This window comes from Notamacropus eugenii, chromosome 1, assembly GCF_028372415.1.
Source record: "Notamacropus eugenii isolate mMacEug1 chromosome 1, mMacEug1.pri_v2, whole genome shotgun sequence".
Taxonomy (NCBI): Eukaryota; Metazoa; Chordata; class Mammalia; order Diprotodontia; family Macropodidae; genus Notamacropus; species Notamacropus eugenii.
In genome coordinates, this window is record NC_092872.1 from 354,804,016 (window position 1) to 354,818,766 (window position 14,751).

General features: G+C 37.6%; 1 protein-coding gene across 2 annotated transcripts in view; it reads right to left on the minus strand.

Annotated features, from left to right (window-relative positions):
* WDR25 (WD repeat domain 25) overlaps nt 1-14,751 on the minus strand; it is a 252,118-nt gene that overhangs the window by 176,784 nt on the left and 60,583 nt on the right. The window lies entirely within an intron of this gene.

The following is a 14,751-nucleotide window of genomic DNA, read 5'->3' on the forward strand; positions in this document are numbered from 1 at the left end:
TTGTAGGAAGGTCCATGCCTTCTGTTAATGAGGTACCAATTCTCAAGGGATGTGATACCCTCTGGCTCTAAAAAGTCTATAAAGACTCTAAGGTGCAGTTTTACTGGAAGTGACTGGAAGTATTTGTTTGGCCAGACGAGGACTCTGGGAAGTCACTTTAAGGAGCCTCCTGGCTTTGAAAACCCAGATGTCAGTGCTTCCCTCTCTGGTAGCTATGGTCCAACTGTCTGTTGAATTCAGGCAGAGGAAGCCATGTCTGTTGACATTTCTCTGCATTTTCTTTGAAGTTCAGGGATGTGCTTGGTTAAAGGAATGACACGTGTGCTTGATTAAAGTGATTGTTAACCCCTCAAAAGTTGCCTTACTTTTTACAAATGTAGATCTAAGAACCTGAGGTAGCAGGTCCCCCTGTGTATATTGGGGTTCTTACTGATACACCAACTTTAGAGGTAACCCAAAATTTTCCACTCAGTTATTCCGATAAAATTAGAAAAAGCTAAGAGTATCATAATCACATCATAATCACATCATTTCTGAAGACAATTCTTAAATGATACACATTTTGAGTACTATTGAAAAAAAGACAAAACTATGTACTAACTAGTTATTTTACACTTAACTCTTCACTTGCTGGTTACTACATAGACAACCTTGGATTTATCCTTCGATTTGAGTAAAACACTTCTTTCTACCTACCTGCCTTACATAGATGTTATGAGAAAAGCAATTTGTACAATATGGTGCTATAGAAATGTTCACTGATGTTATATTATCCACCCTGAATCTTCATCTCAGTGTTAGATGCAACCTTGGGAATTTTCCTAGGCCTTTTGGTCAATGAAAGCTCATAAAACAGGGCCTTGTTATGACTTCCCTAACAAAAATTTTTGAACTGTCAGAAGATTTCTTCCCTGGTGAGCCACCTTCAACTTGTTTCTATCTAACTTAGCAGTTTTCTTCCCTTCTCAGCCAGCACTGGAGGATGTGAAGGGTAGGAAAGCAGTTAGGGCACAGGCATAGGAGATGCACACAGGATATTCTCTCATACTTTCTCTTCTCGAATTCATTTCTGACTTTCCTTTCATTCACAGTAGCAGAACTGTAGCAGTCACTTAGGTCATCTCCATGTTTACCAAAAACAAAGAACCAACCTACAAAACAACAAAAACAAAAACTCCCAATACTAGAACCTTTTTGATACAAGATTTATTTCTGACTGCCTTTTTTAATTAAAAGAATTCACTTAAAGGTCTTTCCTCCCTTCCCCTGCCTTTTACCAATCAAAACCTTGTCCATCTCTTATATGAACTGAAATTTGCATAAATACTCCAACATGGGATCAGCCCTCTACCTATATTTGTTCAATTGAAAACACTTCTGAAATAACTTATAATTACAAAAATCTCAGCTTATACCAGAAATTATTTTCTAAAGGGTCAATAACTCTCCCAAGACAAACTATTTTTTCAATATTTAAACAGAAAACTTCATTTTTTTCCTCTTAAGAAATTCACACCATCAATTATTAGCAAAGGAACCTGGCAAGCCAAAACAAATTACAGCCAAAGAAAAGTTCTGTGGTCCCATTAAGTATTTCTTGAGCTACCCAGCTGTACATGATTTCTCACTGCTCACAACAATCAGCACTGTGTTTGAGTTTCTCTTTTGCATTTATTCTAATTTGTTTTAGCATTTTCTGAATATATCTTACTAGATTGTAAACTCCTTCAGGGAAGGAACTCTGTCCTTTCATTCTGTATCCCTAGGGACTAGCATGGTGCTCTGTATAAGTAATTCAATCCAATAAATATCTATAAAATGCCTTCTATGTACAAGAATCTGTGTTCGGTGCTGACTACCCAGTCTCTGTCCTCAAGGAGTTAATAATATTACACCAGTGAGACACAAGATGTCCCATGTGGTGCATATACACACCTAAGTATAATACAAAGTGGAAGGGGCAGCATAACATTGACTGTGGGAAAGCTTCATGAAAGAGGGGATACCTATGCTGAAAAGGAGAAGGATTCTGAAAGGCAGAGCCAAGGAAGAATGGAATCCACCCATGGAGAACAGACTGGACAAGTGCACAATGGCAGAAAAAAAGAATTTCAAATTCAGAAAACAGTCCAGTTTTACTAGGACATATCTGAATAAGAAAAATAGGACATCATCATCTTCTTCATCAACAAATGTATATTAAGCACTAACTATGCACAAGGCACTGTGCTAAGTGTTGGGGTTACGAAGAAAAGCAAAAACAAAGGCTCAGATTCACTTTTTATCTCTTATTTTGTTTCTTCTAACCCTATTTCTTCTTGTCCCTGGAGATTATCCATTTTTTGCCTTTAAATCTTTGCTTGCAGCTGTTAACAGAGTTAGATTTACAATTATGTTCTATAATGGGTGGTATTTTTGAGTTATTCATTTCTCTAACCTTAGTTCCTGAATTAGGGCTTTGTGCAAGAGCCAGGCTCTACCCCCTGCTGCACTTTCAGATAGGGTAGTGGGCCCTGCTTGGTATCACCCAAGTTCCCTGGATTCCTGCACTGACTTGCTCCTTTTGGGATTTAGCTATCTCTGAGGTTCAGTGTTATCAGCTCAGTACTCTGAGATATTAAGGACCTCAGAACCCCTGGGCCTGAACTACCATGGTCTGAGCACTTCAGATCATGCCGGTCTGCCCTCTGCTCCCTACCTTGACCTGCTCTCTGGAACTTCCAAGGTCCCCACCTTGTAGCTTTCTGATTACTACAGAATAGGGGAGCCCTCCACTCTTGCTGCCTCCACACAGAGAATATTACCCTGCACTGACTCTAGCTCTGTTGATACAGCCTCAAAAGATTTTTTTGTGCAGTCCTAAAGTAGAAGAAGACACTTACTGAACTTTGTCTCTAGATTTCTGGATCATTATTGGGAATGGTGTAAAATGCAGGGCTTTATTGAAATAGGAATAGAAGAGCTACGTGGCCCACCTCCCATTCAGTTCGCCATCTTGGCAAGAACCAAAGCCCAGAGAAAAATAACTAATCTTTTCAAGATATGGTAGGGCCAGTCCTGAACCCCTCATCTTCTGACTCTTAGATCAAAGCTCTTCCCATTACAATTGTCACCTCACAGCTAGCCAGTCATATTACTGTTCTGCTCAGATGCCTATGGTGGTTCCCTGCTGCCTGCTTGTTGAAATGAATGCTCCTTGGTCTCATATTTGGAACACTCCCTAACATGGCACTGTTCTACCTTTTCAGGCTCACATTTAAATACTATATAATATAGTCAAACTGTATTACTTGCCATTCTCCTAATATGCCCTGTCCTTTCCCATCTTTGTGTTCTCACTCATGTTGCTTCCTCTGTTTCTTCAACTGAGTTCCTATAGATCTTTACCTCCTCCAGGAAGTGCTCCTATTCCCCCCACCCCAGGAATTTTTTTCTCCCTTTCCTCACAGAGTACACATTCCTCTGTTACGTATTTATATATTATTTTGTATTAAAGTCAACTGTCTATATATTTTGCCCTCCCTGCCCCCGCATTGCAAGATCCAGAAAGGCAGGTATAACATCTTGTTCAACCTTTGCGTCTTTCCAGAACTCAGTTAATATAGTGCTCTGCACACAGCAGGTACTTAATAACTGGGTGCTGAATTATTGAACTGAATTTATTGAGACATAAAAAATATTCTTTTTACAACATACCTTGTTTTAAAACACTGACAAAACCAATGAAAGGTAGAAGACTAGACTATACGATTTTTAACAACTCTCTCAAACTCTTAAGTTTCCACGCGAAGAGAAAAATACATTTGGATAAATTTTATAAAAAGGTGCTATGATTTAGGTGGAATTCCCCATCTGGGGAACTGCTCTTTTCAACTTCCAAGAATATCTATTGCTGATTTCTAACACCTCAACACATTGTTGTAGTTCCCTAAATTATTTAACTTTTACCCCATATATTTAACAAAAATATCTAGCATGTTAGAGCTACAATGGCCCTTTGGAGGTTTTCTAAACCCAATCTCTCCATTTTACAGATAAGAATACTGTGGCCCAAAGTTGCAATGTGACTCACCTGAAGCTACACAAGGTCAATGCACTGATTTGTTTTGCTTTACTATCTATTTGGGGAAGACATAATTGATGAATGGGGGAAGAAAAGGAGGGAGAAGAGAAAGAGAAAAGAGGAGGACAAGGAGGAGAAGAAAAAGGAGGAAGAAAAGAGGGAAGAATGAAGAGGAGAAGAAGAAAGATGAGGAGGAAAAATAGGAGGAGGATGAGGAGAAGAAATGAAATGAAAAGGAGAGGAGAAATAATAGTGTCAATGTCACATTGAAAAATACACAGAAGAGAACAGGGGGAAATTCAGAAGGGACATAGACAAACAGGGCAGTCATGTCCATGTTCACTGAAACATAACTTATTTAAAAGAACAAACTGTAATTTGCAATTTCGTGGGCAATCCTCTTTTCTGTTCTCTGTATATTGAAATGTTCATGTTTGTTAAAGTTCAAGTTCAAAAAAAGAAACTATGTGTATGTGTGGGCATATATACATACATATATATATATATACCCATATGTAATAATATACATATATACATGTATATGTTTTAAAGTCACAAGAAGCAGAGCTAGAGTTTCAACACAGATCTTCTGGTCTCCAGAGTTCCAAGAGAGGATGGTTTACGTATCAACTTCTTCAATTAAAAAACTTCAAATTATGCTAAATTTATATAAGAAAAAATTTCCTTTGCTAAATTTACTCTCATCATACATTCCTAGGGTGACTGTGAGAAATTCAGGATATTGACACAGCTATTCACTTTAATTCAACAAACATCTACTGATGTCATGTTTCTCATCATCAAATGATTAATTTATTTTAATATTCTTCATATGGAAGCCTGTGCAGATTAGTGGGAAGAACACTGAACAAATAAATGCATTCATGAATAAGGATTTATCAAGTAATTAAATACAGGCAAGGCACCATGCTAAGAAGAGGTATAAATACAAAAAGTGTCTGCCTTCAAGGAATTTACATTCTAATGGGGGAAATGACACATACAGGTGGAGTGACAGTCAAGGTGTTTTGGTCTAGAAGTTACAGAAATGGTATGTAGATTCACAGGGCAGCTGATTGACACATCCTTTCCAGGAATAACAGTATAGATTTGATTCCCATTAACAGAAGAAGTCAGAAGGAGGGGAGTCAGAGATAAGCAGCTTGGCAGGAAGAAGAATGAGCATCATATTGAGTCTGGGGCATTCTCCACATAGTTAACTCCAACCATTTAGGAGCATACAGTACCAGAACCAGAGTGGCAATGGAAGGTAGAAGAATTCAGTTGTGAGTGAGTTGATTTGAGTTCAAGTCTGAGCTTTGACACTAATTTTCTATTTATTCTTTAATACGTTAGAGGTTATCTAGTCAAATTAATACACCAAAGATATCTCTACCATAACATACCCAACAAAAAGTCATCCAGACTCTACCTGAAGACTCCAAAGCAGGGGGAACCCATTTTCTCTAAGGTAACCCATCCATTTAACAGCTCTAATTGTTGAGAAGTTTTTTGGGAGTTTTGTTTTTTACTTTGAGCCTAAACTGGCTTCTTCAACATACACATGTTACTCCTGATTCTGCCCTCTGGGGCCAAACAGAACAAGTCTAATTGTAATTCCAAAATGACAGCCCACTAAGTACTTGAAGAAAGTTGCTATGTCTCTGCTAGTCTTCTCTTCTCCAAGATAAACATTCCGTAGTTCCTTTAACTAATCTTTATATGATATGGACTCAAGGACCTTTATCATCCTGGATACTATTGTCTGGAAGCTCACTATCTTATCAATGGATTTCCCAATGCTGCACCCACAACTGAACAGAGTACCCAGGTGTGTCTAGTCCAGGGCAGAGCACAGTAACATTATCCCTTTTTTTGTGACATCACACTATTAAATTATTGCATTTGTCATCCATTAAAAACCTCAGATCTTTTTGAGACAAACTACCATCTACTCATGTCTCCATTATCCTATACTTGTGAAACTGACTTTCTGACCCCTAAGACTTTATATTTATATGAACTAAATTATATGAACTAAAGTTCATCTTATTAAATTCAGCTCAGTGCTATTACTTTCTTTTTCTGTGCCTCAATTTTCCCACCTAAAAAAATGAACTAAGTGATCTCTTACACATTTTCTAGTTATTTCTATCAAATTAATGAAATATTTGGGAAGCCCTCCATCAGTTTATTTTTGGTAAACAACTTTAATAATGAAATTCAACATCTAACAAAGTCCTCCTCTGATACCTCATTGGTCCAGAGTTGATCATGGGTATGTTGTACCAATGAAACACAAGTCCTGCCAAACTGAAAAAGGTTCAATTATGGGTCCAGACATGGACTGTATGTGTGTCTGGTATCTAAGGACTTACCTAGACTTGCCAATCTAAGCCTAGAAAGGCCCATAGCCACAGGGTTATCTACAAAGTGTCAATCTTTTTTGGACACAACTAACAAAATAATACTAAAGCAGAGGTATCAAACACATGGCCAGAAACAACTATCAATACTCCTGAATTCAGTCAGAACCAGATTAAAATGTAATTGGGAAATATTTAATAAAACAAATAAAAATGAAATAGAAAATTGATCATCTTAATATGCGGTTTTCTAAATAAATATTGCAGGACCCTCATTTTTATTTTAGTTTGACACCACTATATTAACACATGGTAGAATTAGAAATCTTCAGTACTGGAGGGTGTACCTCACACCAGTGAAAACATGGATTTTTTTGAAGAATATAAGTAATGAAATTCATGCTTCATTACAAATATTTCTGCTGTCATTTTGAAATGCAGTCCACTGAAATTACCATTTGCCTAAGGAATACATTTTTAATAAGACTTCAATGGGAAATAATCACTCATGCAGGTAACACAAAAGCCCTAAGGCTAAAACAGAGCTTCCTATACATAGCAGCACTATTACACTGTCTTATCCTGTACTTCAGTGATGATCACTTGAGTACCTTCAGTCAAGCTTAAACATTCTAAGTGCTTTGAAAAGAGTTAATGAATCACTAAAAATGTTCTGTGGCTGTTAACCATATAAATGACTATTATGAAGTCTTTAGTAACCCCTAAGTTATACCTTTTCTTGTGCAATTTTCAAATATTCAGTCAAGTCTTTGAAGATATTACATGTACAACCTATTCTTGATAATAAAAAAATACAGGCACACCAGAAGATAATATTATTCCAACCAATATCATTTTCCATTAATAACTAATACATTGTATTCCAACCATATTATTTGGTTAATCACCAGAGACACACACCAAATGACCAGCAATAGTCCTATGGGCTGGAAATTACCAAGTAGCAAAACATCTTCCTAACTCCAGTTTCCCACGTCTAGCCTATACCTTGCTTGCTATATCCAGATGTTGGACTTTAGGGGAATTTGACTGGCAAAGATAAGGTATGTGTGGTTATAAATTCCCCATCCTGGTTCCTGGGCTAATGTACAGCATTGATATGCCCCAAGAAAAACCAACTCTTCTGCTCCTAAAGAAAGAAAATCCCTAGGATTCTCTAATCTGTTAATAAGTAGGTGATTTCCTCAAGAAGAAATGCCCCTCTGAGTAATCACAGCCTGGGTGGTAACAGTTATCTGCCATCTAAGGATAACTATTCTACATGATACCCTGTCCTGCTGATAGGCAAATAACGTATACTTCAATTTAAGGCAAAACTAACAACCAGAATTGCTTGCAAATGGAACAGATGAACTCAGAAACAGTGAGCTCCCTCTCACTAAAGGTCTTCAAGAAAAGTTGGCTAAAAAAAAGACCTAACCCTTGACCTCAAGGAGATTACATTATATTGAGGGATACAAAATGTACAAACATAAGGTAATTTGAAGAGAGATCAGGAAAGACTACATAAAGAGTCCCTTGAACTGAGCCTTGAAGGAAGATAAGGATAATGAAAGGTTAATAAACTGGAGAAACCTTTTTTCTTATAAGCAATCTCAAACAAGCAGAGTGTGTGTATGTATGTGTGTGTATATACACATATATATGTATATACACATACATACACATACAGACATCCCTAATCACCTAATAATAAACAGCAAAGTTACTATAACCTGGTATATGATGTTGGTCTAACTCTAGATCTAATTTCTATCAGATCAGAGGAAATCAGAGGAAATAAACAGGAGATACAGGTGCACATGAAAGATGAAATGGACAATTTCAATAACATAAAATTTTTAAGTTTTTGCAAGGCCAAAAAAAAGAAGATATCAATAAAGAATTAGAAGTGAAATAAGTAGCTGAGTAAGTACAAGAAGACATAACTATTTTCCTTTTTCTTTTCTTTTTTTTTTTTTGGAGGTAATTGGAGTTGAGTTGTGCCCAGGGTCACAGTTAGTAAGTGTCTGTGCCTGGATCTGAACTCAGATCCTCCTGACTTCAGGGTAGATACCCTATCTACTGTGCCTCCTTGCTGACCCAATGATAATTATTTTCAAAGGCTATCATACAGAAGTAGGATTAAACTTGATCTGCCTGGCTCCAGAAAGCAGAATTAGGGGCATAGATGGAAGTTGTAGAGAGGCAGAGTTAACTCTATTTAAAGATAACCTTCCTAATATTTGGAGCTCTCCAAAATCGGTAATGGGCCATCTCAAGGGATGATGATCTACTACCAAAGGTCTTAAAGAAGAGGTTGGAAGACCATTTGTTTGGGATGTTGTAAAGGGGATTCCTGCCTCCACTACAGGACAGATTGTATATTCTCTTTCCAGTGGCATTATATGACTATACAAGGTTACCTGAAACTAAGTGTAATAATTGTGATTTTTGAAATATATTGTTTGATGTTGTAGTTATAAATGGTAGAACTCCAATATGGAGTCACTTAGGCTAAATGGTTCTAAAAACCATAAACAAATAAGCAATGACAGACAAGCTTGTATTTCTCCACTGTCCTAACTCATTCTGACCCTTTGTCCAACATGTAAATAAATGGAGTTCCTGACTGGATGAGACTCCCAGCTGCCTGTGGGGACTGTGAGCCAACACCCATTCCTGGGATCCTTGATTATCAACTCAAACCCTCACCCAATTTCTGGTCCCCATTAAGAAAATTCCTGTACCCAGGTCTGGTATGGATAAGTAGGAAATTTCCTCACCACACCTGGGTCTGATTAGGAATGTCCCATCCCACATTTGGCATCAATTCCCTGTTTTCAATCAAGCCCATTTTTAAATTATAAAAATCCCTGCTCAGATCCCACTCTGTAGCTCCCTCAAAGATCTTTGCTATCATACTGTCTCTCTCCCTCTCAGATGAGTGACTCTGGCCCTGGGTAGCCAAACCACTGTCTGTCTATATTGCCATACAATGTATGTATGTGTGTATATGTGCGCACACATGTACATGTGCATGAGGGGAGGAGGAGATACCTGCTTTATGTACCACAAAGTAGTACAAGCTAATGCTTCTTATACTAGCTTCCTGAGTACCAATTTCCTGTAAATCCTCGGAACCCAGATCTTTGCTCTAACTCAAGCCATAATATAACCCATCCTAGTGAGTCCAAATCCTGATATTCCTAAAGGAATTGACTAGAGGCACAAGTCAAAAGAGGGTTGTTATGGAGGGAGTGGTAGTGGGTTTTTGTTTGTTTCATGAGACACTCCCAAGATTGAACTTGGTCCATGGAAGTTTTGATTCTAGGACAATACAGATGAAGTTAAGGTTTATCTACTGTCCATCAAATTTAATTCAATTCAAGAAACAATTATTAAGCTCCTATTGTGAGCAGAACACTCTACTAGGTGCCAAACAGATAAAAGGTTTATATCAAATGCAGTCTCTGACCTCATAGGGCTTATAAGCCAAATGATTCCATCTCTACAACATTTCTCATAACAGCCATCTCCTTTTTCTTTCCAGTGCTACCACCAGAGTAGAGATTCTTGCTACTCCTCACCAAAGCTACTATAATAGCCTGTCAATCAGCAAACATGTATTACATAGCTACCATGTGCTATGTACATATGTATATATGTACACTATGCTAGGTACACTAAGACAAAAAAAGAAACTGTCCCAGGTCTCAGGAACTGTTTCATATATAAGTCCATACACAATATATAAAAGAGATAATTTGCCTGGGAGGGGAGAAAAGCAAGATTAGGAAAGGCCTCAAGCAGAAGACGAAGTTTAAACTAAGAATTCAAAAACACTAGAAATTCTAAGAAGAAGGTTAAGAAAATGATGAGTGTAAACTAAGAACAACAAGCAGCTCTCTTCACAAGTCTTTCCTCCAGTCTCTCCTTGCTCCAATTCACCTATCACAATGGGATAATAGCTTTGGAGCTGTGAGAGTTTTCAAAAATCAACTTCATTTTATAGGTAAGAAGACTGAGGCAATTACATGACAGACATGGCATGAAAGACATTCAAAACATTTTGTTGGTGTTGATGTCAGTCAGTTACCCCTACTTGGGGTTTTCATGGCAAAGATATTGGAGTGGTTTGACATCTTCTCCAGGTCATTTTAGAGATGAGGAAACTGAGGCAAAAACATAGCTAGTAAGTGGGTCTGAGGCTGTATTTGAAGTTTGATCTTCCTAACTCCAGGCCACTCACTCAGTTCATTGAACTACCTGTGGCTGTGGTTGTGGAGTTTGTCCTTCATTATTGAAGAGGACTAAGACATCAGAGAAATGATGACATGACCTGCAATTGGCTGTGATTTGAGTGAGGGAGGGATGTGCAAGGTCACCAGTCTCATCTTCTCTTCCAGAGTCATCTGGGTCCAGTAGATATCTATCAGGATGACTGGAGATGGCCCAGGGTGCAGTGGGAGACCCTGACCCTTTAAGCTAAAGTCTTTTCAGGGTCTCACTTTGAGTAAGGCAATGTCCATTCAGTGAATAAGCCTCTTTAAGAAATGAGTCAAGGGTTGGCCCCTTTAATCCAAAAAAAAAAACCCAACTAGTTGCCCCATCAAAGACATAGATGGTAGGAAAAGGAGAAGGGACACTTAGCAATAGCAAAGAATAACTGCTAAGTCTCAAGAGCCAAAGGATTGATGAAATATCCAAACAACCAAAGCGAGAAAATACATAATGTTTTAAAGTCAGAGTGGCAGAATTTCTGGGATAGACTACCTATCTCTATCATATATTCTTGAAAAATGTGAAGCTTTCCCCAAAGCAAATAATGATCAAGAAATTTAATGAAAAACTATAGCAAGGGATATCTTCCACACCAGAACTAAACAAAAAGTTAAACAAAAATCCCATTGATAATAGGAAAGGGAGGCCCCAGAAGCCAAGCTAGCACTAGGTCAAAGTACCTCACCAATATGACCAGAGAGGGGACCCAAATAGGGAGGACTCTGTGTTCTCAAAGGCAGTAAGAGTACAGGACTCCCCTGGGAAAGGTACACAGTGTTCAGAAAGCCTTTGGAAACTTTGGAACCCCTAGAGAATGGCAACAAGCAAAAAATGTCAAACAGTGTGATTAGTGTGATGTCACACAGTACTGAAACTAAAACAGCCCAAGGGCTACCACTCTGTCCTGAGATGAGAGAAAAGGCCCTGAAGATCCAGCTTTCTGAACCTCAAATATCTTGGGAAGGCAAACCCTAGAAAATATGGGTCAGAAGGGGATCCCAGTTGATACACCAACCAGGGCCTTCCATCCCACCCAAAAGGACATGAATGGGGTAGAATCCAGCTTTGTCACAAAGACCCATTTCAAGAACTAAAACTTGAGAAATTAATTATTCAAAGAAAATTCTATCCAATATAAAAAATTATTACAGAGATACCAAGCAGCCAAAAGAAGAGAATCAAAGGGGGAAAAATGAATTTTCCAGAAATACTACATAAATACCTCTATAAAATGAAGAAAGAGATTTTTTAAATGAAATAGATCAGGAGGAAAGAACTAGAAGGAGAATAAAGAGATTAGAGAAGAATATGGTAAACATACCCAAGAAAGAGACTCCTTGAAAACTAGAGTGAATCAAAAAGAAATCAGACTCCATGAGAGAGCAAGAAATACTAGAAAAGAATCAAAAGATTGACAAATAGAAGAAAATGTAAGATAATTAACAAAAAAAATTGCCCTGGAAAAACAGTCAAGGAGATAATTTAAGTACCACTGGATTCCCAAAAACCATGATTAAAAAAAAAGTCTGGATACTATATTTCAAGAATCATAAATGAAAGTTGACCTGGTCTATTAAAGTCAGAGGGCAAAGAAAGAATCCACTGAATCCCTCCTAAAAGAAACTTGAGAAGGAAACGTTCCAAGAATATTACAGCCAATACCTAGAATTCTCTCTTAAAAGAAAAAATATTTCATGCTTCTAAATGATTTCCATTCAAATACCATAGAACTACATTAAGGATCAAACAAGAACTAGCAGCTTCTACTAAAACTGAGAGGAAATCTTGGAATACGATATCCCAAAAGGCAAAAGACATAAGCTCACAATCTAAAATAACTGGCAAAGCTGAGTATAAGCCTATAAGAGGGAAATGGCATTTCCATGGAGAAATACTTTCAAATATTTCTAATGAAGAGACAGAACCAAGCAGGGACTTTGAAATACAAGCACAAAAGTCCAGAGAAACTTAGATAAATTTATTTAAGCAATTGAAAGGAGGTATATGATGGTATATGAAAAAAAATTTCCAATACAAACAAGTGTCCTTTCAGAACCTTAATATCTTCAGAGGGTATTGAGGGAGTGAAACAGAAAAAACAGGTCAAAGGAGTGAAATGGTTCTATTCTGAGGGCAGGAAGAGGTGAATGAAAAGGAAGGGTAAAAGGAGGTATAAACTAGCATAGAAAGGAGGAGAGGGTATTTGCTATACAAACATAGAGGAAAGGGTAGGAGGAGCAGGCATTATACAAATCTCACACTTAACTCAAACAGAAAAAAGAACATACACATATACGTACATATACACAAACAGTTTTGTGTAGAAATACATCAGATTTAACAGGTAAACAAACAGGGAAGGGGAAAGAGCTAGTTAAGAAAAAGGATAATAATAAGAAGAAATAGTGACAAGCAAAACAAACTTCCTGATTCTGAAGAAAAGTATAAAAGGGGAAGGGGGAGAGTAAAGAAAAAAATTCCAGTCTAAAGGATTAGATTGCCTCTAATACGGCTGGGGGATGGCTTAACAAATTATGGTATATGAATGTAATGAAATATCATTGCAACAGAAGAAACAATAAAAGATTTTAGAGAATCTTGAGTGGTATGAATTGATACAGAGTTAAGAAAGCAGAATGAAGAAAACAATTTACATACAAGGACAGAAACATATTCAAGAAAAAAACTTTGAAAAACTTGAGAAATCTGATCAATGCAATGACTAGTCATGTCTTCAGAGGCTCTACGATGGTGCTCATCTCCTGGCAGAGAGGGAAGGAGGGAGAGAAGGAGGGAGGGAAGAAGGGAGAAAGGGAGGAAGGGAGGGAGGGAGGGAGGAAGGAAGGAAGGAAGGAAGGAAGGAAGGAAGGAAGGAAGGAAGGAAGGAAGGAAGGAAGGAAGGAAGGAAGGAAGGAAGGAAGGAAGGAAAGAAGGAAGGAAAGAAGGAAGGAAAAGAAAATCCATGGAGCAGGGAGATGCAAGCATCTTGTGCCAAGAACAGCAAGAAGGCCAGTGTCACTGGATCACAGAGCATACGGAGGATAATAATATGTAAGAAGGGATCTGGTTATGAAGGGTTTTAAATGACAAATAGAGGATTTTATATTTGGTCCTGACAGTAATAGACAGCAGTAGGAGTTTACCGAATAGAAGAATGAGAGGTCATACCTGAGCTTTAAGAAGACCACTTTGCAACTGATTGGAGAATGGATTGGAGTAGGAAAAGATTTGAGGCAGAGAGACTAACTTATTGGAAGAGCCCAGATGTAAGGTGAGGAAAGTCTGTACCAGGGTGGTGGCAGTGTTAGAGGAGAGAATGGGACATAAATAAGAGACACTGGAAAGGTAGAATTTATAGATCTTGATCACAGATTGGACAGGGATAGATGGATATGGGAAACAGAAGAAACTTGAGTTTAAATCTCATCTTTGATACTATATTATCAAGAGAAAGTCACAAACTTTGGGCTTCAGTTTCCTCATTTGTAAAAATGGAAATAATAATACCTATAGTATCTCCTTCACAGAGTTCTTGTCAAGTTTAAATAAGAAAATGAATGTAAAGCATCAGCACATCGTAAAATGATAGATGGAGGGGAGAGAGAGAGAGAGTTAGTTTTAGCACTCAGAAATGTGAAATCAAATATGCCACAAAGATGACATTAACTGTCAGTACCTACTTCCAAATAAGATATTGTACAGGACTTTGAAGACAGAAGTCAGAAACTAAATTAAATTAATTCATTTGACTTGTGCTTCTCTACAACTACCACCAATTTTGATTCTGTAGAAGGTGCAAGACAAACAAGCCAGGATATTGATCACCACAGCATTTGTCTAGTTTCTAAGTCTGAGAAATAAGCTATTTATGTTAGAAAGCTACATATGCCATTCTATTTCAGTTAAACACAGTTTAATGCTTTATGCAACAACATTCATGAATCCCACAACTTCTTATCCTGACTTCTAAGTCTTTCCATAAATCTTCCCAAAAGAATCCACCCAACACATTAGAGAGCTTCCTTTACTTATTTTAAT